This window comes from Corvus brachyrhynchos, unplaced genomic scaffold, assembly GCF_000691975.1.
Source record: "Corvus brachyrhynchos isolate BGI_N302 unplaced genomic scaffold, ASM69197v1 scaffold331, whole genome shotgun sequence".
In the NCBI taxonomy this organism is placed as follows: Eukaryota; Metazoa; Chordata; class Aves; order Passeriformes; family Corvidae; genus Corvus; species Corvus brachyrhynchos.
In genome coordinates, this window is record NW_008237229.1 from 3,872,594 (window position 1) to 3,886,442 (window position 13,849).

General features: G+C 35.9%; 1 pseudogene; it reads right to left on the reverse strand.

The window, feature by feature from the left end:
- Positions 1-246: 246 nt before the first annotated feature.
- Positions 247-2,278, reverse strand: LOC108445474 (annotated as a pseudogene).
- Positions 2,279-13,849: the final 11,571 nt, after the last annotated feature.

A 13,849-nucleotide genomic window follows, 5' to 3' on the forward strand; every position in this document is an offset into this window, starting at 1 on the left:
TGGCACACTGGTAGGACACTTGCCTTTATATCTTACTTTTGCAGATCGCTGATCTGCTGTTTTGGCAGATTTTAGCAAACCATATGAAATCAGTTTTTCCTGATATTTCAAATTAAAGCTCCCCATTACTTTGCCTGCTTTAGTGCTATTTTTTTTTTTAGCTATTGGATTTTTTTTCATATTTTCTAGTGATTGTGCACGATATTCCATATCCTGCTTCTAGCTAACCTTTGAAGGCAAGCTGACTTACAGTGATAGCCTTTCTCCCGCCTCAGAGTTCTCGGTATATTTATCCACGTTGGACGAAATGTTCAGAGTTGCGCTTTTACTGCCATCTAGTGCCAGCATTAGAAAAAAAAAAGTTCAAAATAATCATTCATCTTGGGGCTTGGAAGAGGGTCAGTATTGGCTGTAAGTGAGACTGGTTTAGTTTCTCGGTGAATAAAATACTGTAGAGAATTATTAGTAGATGAAATTCTAAAGATATGTGAGATTTTATGAGATGCTATGAGGCCAGGTCAACAGTACTAAACGGATATATGCATCATGCATTATGCTTTCCCACACACAATTATCACGTTTACTTTGATATCTGCAATCAAACTGACAGCAAAAGGAGAATGCACTGTATTTTTTTCCATGGCATTTTAAATGTGATTGCACTTGCCTACTGGTTCTGGCTGGAATAGAGTTAATTTTTTTCATAGTAGCTCTTATGGTGCTATGCTTTGTTTTTGTAATGAAAATAGTGTTGATAAAGTAAGGATGTTTTAGTTATTGCCTATCAGTGTTTACACAGAGTCAAGACCTTTTCTGATTCTCACACTGACGCTCCAGCGAGGAGGCTGGAGGTGGCACAGGAGGGGACACAGCCAGGACTGCGACCAGAGGGACATTCCATGCCATATGGCAATAAAAGCTGTGGCAAAGAAGGAGAAAGGGGACGATATTTGGAGTGATGGTGTTTCTTTTCCCAAGTCGCCATGACATGTGATGGAGCCTGGCTTTCCTAGGGATGGCCAAACAGCTGCCTGTCAAGGGGAAGAGGTGAATTAATTACTTGTGCTTGCTTTTACACACAGCTTCTACTTTGCCTATTAAACTTTGTCTCAATTTATCCGTTTTTTTCACTTTTACCCTTACAATTCTCTTCTCCATCCCATGGATGGTGTGAGTGAGCATCTGTGTGGGGCTGAGGTGTCTACCCCTGTTAAGCCACAGTAATTTGTAAACACAGAACAAAAACCCTATTGAAACTAACAAAAAGATTACCCGTATATGAACAAGGTGGAGTTCTTAGTTTAGAAACTCCACGGAATCTCACAGTGGCACACTGCATGTTAGAATAGAAAGGAGAAAAGAGTGGGAAGAAACGGCAATTCAAAAATTAAAATAGTAAAACCTGCTGTGTTTACTGTAAGATCTGGGCCCTAATGTTCTTTAAGCAAAATCTTACATTGTGCAAAATAGAAGTTCTGTTTTTCTCCTTTTAAGCCTAAATATCAGGAAAATTGACAGAAATTTGATAACCAGGTTAAAAAAATCTCTTTTTGATATCTCCAAAATATTACAGAATCACAGAATCACCTAGGTTGGAAAAGACCTTTGAGATCATTGAGTCCAACCTATGAACTTACACCACCTTGTCAACCAGACCATGGCACTAAGTACCACATCCAGTCTTTTCTTAAACACCTCCAGGAACGGTGACCCCACCACTTCCCTGGGCAGCCCATTCTAACGCCCAATCACCCTTTCCATGAAAAACTTCTTCCTGACATCCAACCTAAAGCTCCTCTGGCCCAGCTTAAGGCTCTGTCCTCTTGTCCTGTCGCTGGTTGCCTAGGAGAAGAGACCAACCCTCACCTGGCCACAGCCTCCTTTCAGGGAGTTGTAGAGTGATAAGGTCTCCCCTGAGCCTCCTTTCCTCCAGGCTAAACAACCCCAGCTCCATCAGCTGCTCCTTATAGGATTTGTGTTCCAGACCCTTCACCACCCTTGTTGCCCTTCTCTGGACATGCTCCAGCATCTCAACATCCTTCCTAAATTGAGGGACCCAGCACTGGACACAGAATTCAAGGTGTGGCCTCACCAGTGCTGAGTACAGAGGCACAGTCACTGCCCTGGTCCTGCTGGCCACACTATTCCTGATACAGGCCAGGATGCCATTGGCCTTCTTAGCCACCTTGGCACACTTCTGGCTCATGTTCAGTTGGCCAGCGACCAATATCCCCAGGTTCTTTTCTGCCTGACCACTGTCCAGCCACTCTGTCCCCATCCCGTAGTGCTGCAGGGGTTGTTGTGGCCAAAGTACAGGGCCTGGTATTTGGTATTGTTAAACCCCATATCACTAGATTTGGCCCATCTATCGAGCCTGTCCAGAACCCTCTGCAGAGCCCTTCTACCCTCCAGCAGATCAACACTCCCCCCAACATGGTGTCATCTGCAAATTTGCAGATATGTACAGTAGTCTGTTGTATGTTGTTCACTTCTTACATACAGTTTTTGTGTTCCTTATTTTATTTTTTATTTTTTAGCCTTTTAGCCTTTTAGTATTAGATAACATACTGAGAGTAGTTCAATGTGGCCAACCAAATTCTATAGGGGTCATACTAATGTTAAATCATATTTTGCTATAAAAATGCAACGTTCTGCCAAATTGCTATCAGTACTGTTGATAAACATAATTTAATCTCATTGATGTGTCAAGTGTATAATGGTCATAGTACAGGCAATTTTAATGTCAGCAAGTATGGTATTAACAGTAGTGGTGTATCAGTTCTACTTTGGCTATACAATTTGCTTTTCAATTGCAAATAGATAACTTATGGAAACTGTGAGGGCTGTCCACCTAGCAATCTAGAAAAAGTTCACAGATGTGCAGTGGTTAATTTGGGGAAATATTCCATAAAAAGCTCCTGACTATACTGAGAATAATACTCCTGGCACAAATAGATAAGGTGACAAAATGAAAGAAGATAGGCTTATTTTGTTTTCCCTAGTCCTACAGAGTATATACTTTATTATGTATTTTCCAAAGGTAGCTGAGAAATATAAAAAGAAATCTGGAAACCCAAAAGTACTAAGACAAATTTTCTGGGTTTAGCTGCACAGTAGTTTTGCTGAAAAGTTATGTCTTCTTGCTGTATAATATATCGTCTTTATATTGCCTTACATTACTGAAAAGACTTTCAGAATAACTCATGCCTGATGAAGCACTTCTCAATTTAAATTTGATTTCTTGGTTTATAAAAAGTAGAAAAAAATAGAAAAAAAAAGGGGGAAAAAGTATTGCTAGCCAAAGGCAGACAGATTTACATTTGCATCACTTTTTACAGTGTTAGTTTAGAACAGCTTGATCCTGTAGAACATTTTGTTTTCAAGCTTATACTTGTAATAAAACACTCACCAAGTAATTGATTAAATATGTCTATTAACATGTACACATTAACATCATATTTCCCTAGTGATTTGGTTCTGGAATTAGCTCACAGATCAAGCTGAAAATAATTAATTCATATGCATATAAAGCATGGAATAATGGATAATGTTTGCATTTCAGTCTTGGATGACTTTTGCTATACTTAAATTTCTTCCAGAGAACAGTAATATTTGTAGTCAAGTTTAACATGTAAAATAACTGCTTTCCCTCATCTGCCAAAGCATCTTTGCATTTTCTTCCAAGTTTGCACTGAGAGGAGATACTCCTTGGCACAATAGGAACAGCCAATCCTTTTAGACAAATTATGGTAATCACCATTGTATCTGGAACCTTTGCTCATATCCCTTGGGATTCGAGGGAAAGAATTATGGTATACAAAAGCCCTGAGAATTACAAACAGGGAAGTGCAGAATTTTGAGAAGGGTTCTTCTTTTGATACAAGTTCATCACAAAATCCTTCGCTCAGGGCTCGGGGAATGGACATGACTGAGTGAAATGTGTGTCTGTTTTGCAACACAAGCCTAGCCCTGACATCAGAAGAGTGGAATCAGAAAAGTAAGTGGAAACCTCCATTGCTGTGTCTTCCCTGAACTATTGTGCTTATCCTATGTTGCTGCAAAGGTAATAGGAAAAGAGAATATTAGCCAGTCAAGGGAGATCAGGTACGGAGAAGAATAGACTTTCTGAGGAAAAAGTTTATTTTTCAATTAGCCTCGTAGTTTAAAGTTGTGCTCTTCTCCATTTCTGCAGCAGTATCCCCATTCATCTAGTCAAAAAGATCAACAGTTGAAATAAGTGCTATTCCTGACTGGCTGCCTGCTTCCTCCTGTGAACGATTTAAAAAGAGAGCCAGGTGGCCCTTCACTAATTTTTTTTTTTTTTTTTTTTTTTTTTGTTGGATTTTCAAAAAAAACCACCTCTTCAAGTGTGGCCTTCCTTATTTTTTTTTTTTTTTTTTTTTTTGGTGGATATTCAAAACACAGCTACTGCTCAAAGACTTCAGTTCTCACAACACAAACAATTTAAGTGAAATTGTCAACACATGCACTAGAGTGTCAGCATGAGTAAATATTGATTCTACAATTGTACTGCACAGGCATATTAAAAACATAGGTATGTGCCCATGCAATGTTTCACTTCAGCCTTTAGTCTACTAAAAATAATCCTAATCTCACTAAGAGACTACATCTGGTGAAAATTGACCAGGTGTGATGTTGCTTCCTGTGAAATAGCATACATATTAGCTGCTATGAAAAAAGACAAAGGTAACGTAAAACATCCTCTTTTGTTATGTCTTACAAAAATATATTGACTCATAGGAGAGATGTTTCTCTGTATCTGTATTTTGTTTTTAACCTAGACTTGATGGATAACAATAATTTAACTAAGTTTTCAGTCAAATACTTAAGTATTGAATACTCCTGAAGCTTGGGAAACAATAACTTACTACAATGATAGAAGTAAACATTGGGGGTTTTTTTCTGATTCAAACTCTGCATATTGATTTATAAGAAGTTTTTATAGCTATGTCCATTACTGTAACTCAAACTTTTCACACACTCTGTGAAAAGTTTTAATGCAGAGCAGCTAAGGGTTACTTTGTGTGAACGTTAAGATGGAAAAAAGAAGACAGGGTAATTTTCTGTCCTAGACTCCTCTTTTCTTGTTACAGTATCAGCAAAATAGATAGTGCTTCCATCATCTAATTGTATTTACCTCATAATTACTATGAAATAACAAACAGCAACTCATAATTGTAAATAAAGGTTGTTTACAGAAGTTGATGTATTTAATTTCATTCCAAAGAAAAAGAAAAAAATTGAAATAACAACAAATAAAGAATACTAACTTTGAAAATTGAGTGAATTGTCCAGGCAGTTGATTGAAAAGAAAACGTTTAGAGAACATTCTTTACATGCTTTCTTTGTATGTTGTTGGTTTTGTTGTAATATTTAATCAATACTGTAAGTAGTCTTTTTGCTTTGAATTAAAAGCCTTCTGTACTGAAATATGTGGATACACTGGTGTGTGTCATATCCTGCTACACTATGGTTTTGTCCTCTGCTGGTTCTTTCAGTTCGTATGGAAGCCAATGCATGCTGAGCTGAAATCAATAAACTTAAAGTAGACAAATCTGCCTTTAAGCAAATGCCAATATTAATTTCTAGTTAAAGCTAAAATATTAGCAAATATGTTCTTCCTATGAGGAAGTCAAATTTCACCTTTTAAAACCCTGTTTAAATTCTAATTTAATTCAATATAGACATTAAAAACCCTAGAAACACCAATTTACATTTTAATTAAGGAATAATTTCTAAATGCTTGAGAAGTCAGCAATATCAACGCAAAATCCCTTCTCAGGTGAATTTAAAATATTTGTCTCTCTCACTGTTACTTACTTTTTCTCCCCCAGATTTAAAGTTTGTCAGTTTTCCATTTCTGTGTTTTATGTTGGTTTTGAGGTTGTTATTCTGTCTCTTTCCAGCAGGAAGACAAGTGAGAAGTCAGAGGGAGGAGAGCAGTAAATTACCCGGTTAATATTTTATTATTGGGCTATAATAGAGCTCCAAACCTAACTAACTAGGAAGGGGTTGGTGTGAACATTGAAGGGCTTTGTAATAATACATTAAGACAAAATGTATGTGAACTGTAGTATTTTGCTGGTGCTCACCTGTAATCAGTATTTGATTTTTGACATTTTCACCATTGTAATATAATTTTACAGTGTGCGGCTGAGAGAGCATGACATAGCTTTCATAGAATACACGGCTTGGCAAACAGATTAATGTTCAAGAAATTGAGGGCATAAAGTTGAGGAAGGTTAGAAATGTTTGTGTGACAAGGTGTTCAAATCCTTATGGTTATTAGTTAATTTTTCTACAATATACTTCATACTGGCTATCATTGCCTACAAATGATATTGCTATTTTTTTTTTCAGGTTTTAAGTAGCCTTTTTTTAATTCCGTGGCACATCTTTTCATCAATTAGAGCATTTTCATTTCCTTTCCATGACGCCACAGTAGCCTGCCGGACAGAATCTAAATCCTTAGTGTTTTTTGTACTCGCCAGCCAACAACAAATTGTTGTAAGAGCACTGCAATAACAGCAGGTGTCAAAACTGAATCTACTCATAACTGCATTTTCTCTGCAAATCAGTATTGTAACTTCACCTTCTGCAATATTTTATCTGGTACTGACAGAGTTATTGATTTCTTCTTTCCCAGTTATAAGGAAAGATCAGATAAGGGCATTTATGCCTCCATTACAATTTTATACTTATTGTGATATCGCTAAAGTTTTTTCTCAATTGAATGAATATAGATTTTAAAATTTAGGTTTAGCTAGTAATATTAAGTTTTTCAATTAATCAGGATTAGAATTCCTCCTACTGGGCTTCCTTATTTACATGTCAACTCATTGTTAGATAAATAATTCTATGGTCTTGTCTGTTCTCTGCAAACATTTCCTACTCATCAGGCTACCAGATAAAAGTTAACATCAGACAGATGTTAAAAGCTTTCATATGTGATCTTTAATACTGAATGTCTGAAAGAAGAGGGATTTCAAGGCTGTATCCAGTAAAATGGTGAGAGAGATGCTTATGTCCAAGAAATTTCCTAATGAATGCACTAAAAGAACTCTCCTACTGTTTAAACATAAGCCACAGTTACTTACCCACAGAGTTTTTCACAGTGCTGAGACTTATGTGACTCAATTCAAGTTCAGAACACAAAAATACTGGCCTAGAAGCAGCACTCCTTTTCTCACAGGAAAAAAAAAAGAGAAATAACAAATTCATGAGATGCATTAATTTCTCTTGTTGCACTGAATAAAATGTAATAAAAAGAAAATAGTGCATAATGAAAAAAGGAGAACAAATAAAACTTATTCCCTGACACCAGGAATTCTTTTTCCCATGGGTAGGAGATGAAAAGTGGAATGCTTCTGACTGTAATTATGACTAGCTGCATGAACAGCATGCCTGGGTAACGTTAATGTCCACAACATCCTTATGATGTGTCTCCCTGCTGTAGAACAGAAGTTCTACATAATTCCTGAGAAAATGTTTGAACAGATTTTTTTATCATCTTCTTATCACCTTATCACAGAGAGAGTGAATTTCCTAGTATAGAATATTTCCAGGACCTTCTAAAAAAGCTACACCAAAACTCCCTTGTCCTTGGAAAAATTTTAAAACATTATCTGTAAGGATTTATAGACTCCATTACTGCTTTATACTGTCGATCAAACTGCTCCCAATAAGGACATGGTGACCACACATGAGAACTGAATATTGCATTCCTTCTTATCCAGAAATGATTGACTCTTCTCAAGTACACTGAAAGTTCAGTGAATGTGAAGGGTGAAGTCTCATCAAAGTCAATGGAGCTGTGCCATCTTATATCAGCTGTGGATTTAACTAATGACTTCCTTGTCTGTTTTTGGCTGGGATGCCCAGCATTGCCTGGAGACAGCCTACCTCAGATATGCCTCACAAGACTCTGGTGAGATCTAAATTATAATAAACTGGCTATATGCACATATAATCTAGGGCATATTGCCAACTATTCTTATTTCCAACTGTTCATTAAACACACAAATCATTCCTAAAATCACTGTTGCCTTCTATTTAAAACCTATTTGTATGCCATTTATTTTTTTTTCAGAATATTTTTCAAATAATTTCCTTCTTCTAAACCACATACACTGTTGACAAGCCATGAATGATTATTTTGGGTTTAACTGAGATTTGTAAATAATTTATTTCAAAAGAACTATTCTACTTTGTTGACAACAAAGTTAATTGTCAACAAAGATGTAAATGTGCAAACAGGGACAGCATATTGAAAAACAGACTGCAAACACACAGGGAAAGCTAGACTTAGATCACAGGAAACAAAATGTGTTTGCAGAATAATTTGCATGTAAACAAACATGATTTTAAAGAAAAAACAAACAAAACCCAAAAAAACCTTGCAAGCTCGTTTATAGTCCTATACTTATAATATATGACAAAACAAGCCTTAGTATTAAGGCGACCGGAAAATCTTTGGGAGGTTAAGAATTAGTCCAGTTAGACCACCTGACTAAATAAAATAGGCTCTGATTATTAATAAAATGCTGCCGCGACCTGACTTGGCCCAAGGAATTGTACAACAGAAAGAAAAAAATTTGAATGTAAAGAAAGGTTGGAATCTTAATAGGATCCCAGGGCTGTATTTTACTGATGTGTGCATTTGTATGGCTCTGCTTTGTTACCATTAGGTTTCATGCCTCTAACACAGTTTGTCAGACAAATATTCCTCCTGTGAGAGCTGTAAACACTCAGCCTTTCTGAGTGATGGCAACTATGAAAAGTAGTTGAGATGAACCGGTCACATCAGTTAATGCAGAATGGATAAGTTATTTCATCCACAGCATATTGCAATGCAGAAGAGAATTCATTAGGGTGATTCCCTCTGCTTATTCAGACATGCACCGTTCTCATCCATCACTTGTATAGGATTGAATAACAGTATAATAGAAACAAAAGCCCTTGTCAAGGTGGCATGGGATTCTTGTCTAATACCCAGCTAATAGGAATGAACAAGGTCAAAACAGAAGCTAATTTGGCATTCCAATTTGAAAAGTGCCAGTGTGCTCCTGGGTTGGAAAGTCTTTATGCCTGTTTACAGACATACATATCCATGTGAAACCTCTTAAATAATATGTGTTCTTTATGCTCTTATTAAAAAGGCACACTGTCATTTCAGCTCTAAGGCTGGGAAACAACGCTCTGTTCCAGTTGTCAGGCGAAGGATGGGTTGTTCTTGTCAGCAGTTCTTGTCAGGAGGAATGAAGTATATATCTGTGCTATATACAGCAACTGTTGCCAAATGATACTACCTCACCTGAATACCTGACAGTTGCTTTGGCTGTTGTCATCTACTTTCTGTTACCTCCAAATCTATCACACTTTATGCAAAAATGAAGAGGTCACCATGGCAACTTTGTATCCCTAAACTTAATAAGAAGGAGCAAAACCTAGAACATTTTGCCCTTATATTATTTTCTTAGCTGTTTCTTTTCTTGACTTGATAAGGAAAACACTGTCCATTAGACACAAATATAAACAGCAAATATCTGGTACCAAATTTCCTTTTTTTCCCCTTTGTTTGTCATGGAAATCTTTCCATCTTCCTCTTCTCCTAGAATTTAATATATGTGTATAGAATAAATACATAGATGTGTTATCATATTTTGAGAAAGATGATGAAGAAAGGAAACTATGAAAAATTCTGGCCAAAGGATACCAGTAAATCAAGAGTTCTATTGAACAAGAGGATTAGACATTTAAAAATAGGGTTTCCAATAGGATTTAAAAGCATTAGACACCCATCTCTGATGGAATTCAACTCCCTTAGGCTCTTTGGAAAATCTCAGCCAAAATGGTTATTATAAATATAGAAGGACAGGTATTTTTTCCCCCAGAGAAATTAAGACAATAGGAATAAAACATCAAGCTTTAGGGCACAAAGCAGCTGGTAACTGATTGGAATAGAGCAAGGTTTTCCTTTCATGAACATACCATAAGTACTCTCCTGATTCCCATTACGTGTGATACACACATTACAGTGATTTCTTTAATTATTAAGCATACTAGTTTCAAGTCTATATAAGTAGCTTATTTCTTAGGTACATTGCACTGATTTTTTGTTAGGAAATGGGCAATACTCTCAAAAATTCTCAAAAACCTTTGCAGATAATATTTCTCTCTCCTATTGACTGTGTGTGGCAGTTAGACACAGTACTTATATTTGACTTTTGAAAGCCTCTGTCAGTAAGTGAAACTTCAGAGAATAATGAAAATGCTTTCAACTAAGATCAATACCCATGTCAGTGGTCATACACCTCCAAGTTATCCTCACTCATGCTAATAATGGCTTGTGTTTTCTGAACAAATCCATTTGCAGTGGTTTTGGCAAAAGCATTTTTTCAAGAAAGTCCATTTCTTTCAATTGCTGTCTAACACACTGTTTTAACAAACTGGTATCAACTGGATTAAATTTTCACAATTTTAAACCGTTGAGTTTTCATTTCCATGACATAAACCATTTGTAGTTTAAAAGATTGGCATTGTGTATTCTGTTCTCTTTGCTTTTATAAGAATGGTATTGCATCATTTCATAGGACTGTACACTCAGGTTTTGACTGTGCTCTTTCTTAACTCATGATTGTTTTCTGCATATTCCTGCTTAAACCAGTTCAGCAGATCTTCCTGTGCACATATTTACTTAATTTTAAATATTTTGACACCCTATTAATAAAAGAATAAATATGCCATAGTAATTCTAAAGATAAATATCTTATTTATGCATCTGAAAGCTATGAAATTTAAGAAGGCCTTCAGAAGAGTTTTATGGTCACCTGTGCAGACCAGTAATATAGCATACACACTTGTGGCCCTAGAGATAATACATTTGATGTCATTAAGGGTGCTAAGGTGTTTGGATATCATTGATACGACTGATCCCCTGGAAAATTTTCAAACAGGAATTAAGTTTCAAAGACTGCACAGTCATGCATGCTTTTTATTTTCACAGTATAATTTGTTGAGAGGAAAAGAAAAAAAAGTTAAACAGAAGGAACATGGTCTGTATATCTACTTCAGTAAGAAAAACAACAACAAAAAAAATGTATATTAGGAAACTGCAAGGTAAATAATTCATATAAGCTGTTATTCTATTTCAGAATAAATTTTAGCTACAACTATTTTCAAAATAAAGTAAAAATAGGGTCACCCTTTGAATACCATAAATTTGAATTAGACTGGCAGAATCTGGACCTCAGTAAATTAAAGAGGAGTTATATGAAATATTGAATAGATTTTGATCATGGTATGAAATAGATATTATTTTATTTATGAAATGTATTAATTAATTCATTAAGAACTCACTTATGGGCCTGGCTACAAGGCCAGATGAAGCTGCAAGTCTAGCTTAAACTTCTTTGACCTACTGAGGGTATTTGCATCATTAGGCTACGCCAGGGTAAAATTAGATAAATAGGTAGATAGACAGATAGATAGGTAGATAAATAGATAGGTAGATACATACATACATACACACACACATACATACATCGACGGAGACAACTGCTGCTGATCTGTAATTTTTCTTACTGCCTTAGTGAGAACTTAATAGACAGACAAAGATGAGGTCTCTGCCCTAATCTAGTGTCCCAAATGCAATTTTCATTTGGTTGAACAGTTTAGTCCTGCCCAACTCCAGCACTGTAGAATTCCAGTAATGCCACCAGAGAGCACCTCCTTTTCTCCAGACAGCTTGCTGATGTTGATGTCATACCCTCAGGCAGAGATGTTCTAAGTAGCACTGGAAGATGAAAGGTTCCTTGTCCAGAGGACTCTTTGCTTTATGTGGAAGCCTGTGGGTGAGCCATGGTTGGAACCAGAAGTGACACAAATTGAATGTGTAGGTATATATATACACATAGGTATATGTAAATGTTTTTCATTTACATACTTTTTTTTCATGACACTAATAAGTAGTCAGCAGCATAGAGGTGGTATAGGAGCAAGATATGAACCAAGGGAAAGGCTGTAACATTTAATTTTTTTCTTGAACTGCAACTACTGAACTTTTGGAATTGTAGCAGCTGGTATTTGTGTCTGGAGTGGCACAGATTACATGGTATCAGGCACACCGATTAGACTCAGTGAGACAGGGTAATAAGTCAATTTACAGGTGCAATGCAGATAGAAATACCAAGGGTTATGACAGATATAGCCAAGAAGATTGCATTACACATTGTTATCTAGTGCAGAGCACTTAGGGACTGTAAATGCTGCTACTGTTGAAAATTTGCTTGTGTATTTAGCATATGAAAGTCAAATTCAAATCCTGAAATTTTCACTCCTTGCTGTAAATAGAAAATATTTTGCTATGTCTTCCCAGGTGGCTTGGACAACTTATATATATTGCATGTGTGGAGATTTCCAAGGAACTTGTATTCACCTGAATTATCCATTTCCTTCTTGTATCAAATGTATAGTAATTACACAAAATTGGGCAAATCATAATCAGCTATACAAAATATCATTTAGTCTTGGAAGAAAAGTAGCAAGTTTATGAAAGATAAAAGTTATTTCTATGTTATACAGTATATAGAAATAGCAATTTCTGTGTAGTGTTGCACATGAAGATTTCATAACAAAAGCAGCTGACTAACAATATATATGACAATGTTTTGAAGACTACCAGGAAATGGAAACAATTACAAAACTTCTTTCAATTGTTCTTATGCTTATAGAAATGTGGGTGGAATGTTCCTGTGAAAAATTTGCCACCTGTCTTTTAAAATTAGTAATTCAAATCTTCATATATACATACCAGCTCTTTTGTTTAGCAAATACTTAACTTATTTAGAAACTTTCATACTAATAGTGGATAATTTTTAATACTGACTTTCTTGTAATCAAAGAATTGTTCCCCTTTTTCTTATATCCTTATATCTTTAAGGTACTGCTTTTCTTAGCAATGCTAATGTCTGCCCACATTTTTCCTTTGCTCATCTAGTATGGATTCTTGCTTGGAAACTTACAAAAATTTTTCCATCTACTCAAAGAACTTAGGAGAAAATCAACTGGAAACATTACACTGGAAACCTATTTTCTGTATAAATCTGGATGTGGCTTCATAAAAGTTAAGATACGTTTCAGGTTAGAATAGGCTGACTTCCACAAGAGCATAAAAATATAGACAGAGGTCATAGATCAGTCTCTAAAGTCAGCATTCTGACTGAGAATGGTGTGAAGATGCATTGTGATGTGAGGGATCTTTAAGTGATGGGGAAGTTGTTTCTACCTAAAATTGTCACTTACATATTTTTAGGAAGGAGTAGAGAGGTCAGGAAGGTAAAAACATGTTTCTTTATCTTTTCTGTCTCTATACCCTACAGCATATTAAAACAGCTGCAGTGTTTCTGTTCTGATCTCCAGCCTGCTTCCATTCTCTGCAACAGAATAAAAGTTTCTATATCTCATGCACTAGAAAGTAAGGACAGCATTAGTCTAGTTTACAGTCCTAGTTTTCTGAGAGATAAAAAGCTGGAGGCAACTGGAAAAAAACCACAGAACCCTTAGGATGCTATTGATGTTATATTTCAGAATAACAGAATTAGAAAGTTCTGTTGGATAAAAACATTTGAGAACATTTCATTACTACCCCAACCATTAATCTACACTATACAATTTAAACTCTGATGTGTATGTGAAGTTAAAGAACAAATTGAGTCACAGTACAGTCACGGTAGTGTAACAGATACTGAATCGTAGTGGGACAGACAATAAACTGATACATTTGTTAAAGCCTTTATTCATATGCAAGAAATTCAGTGATATTTATTGC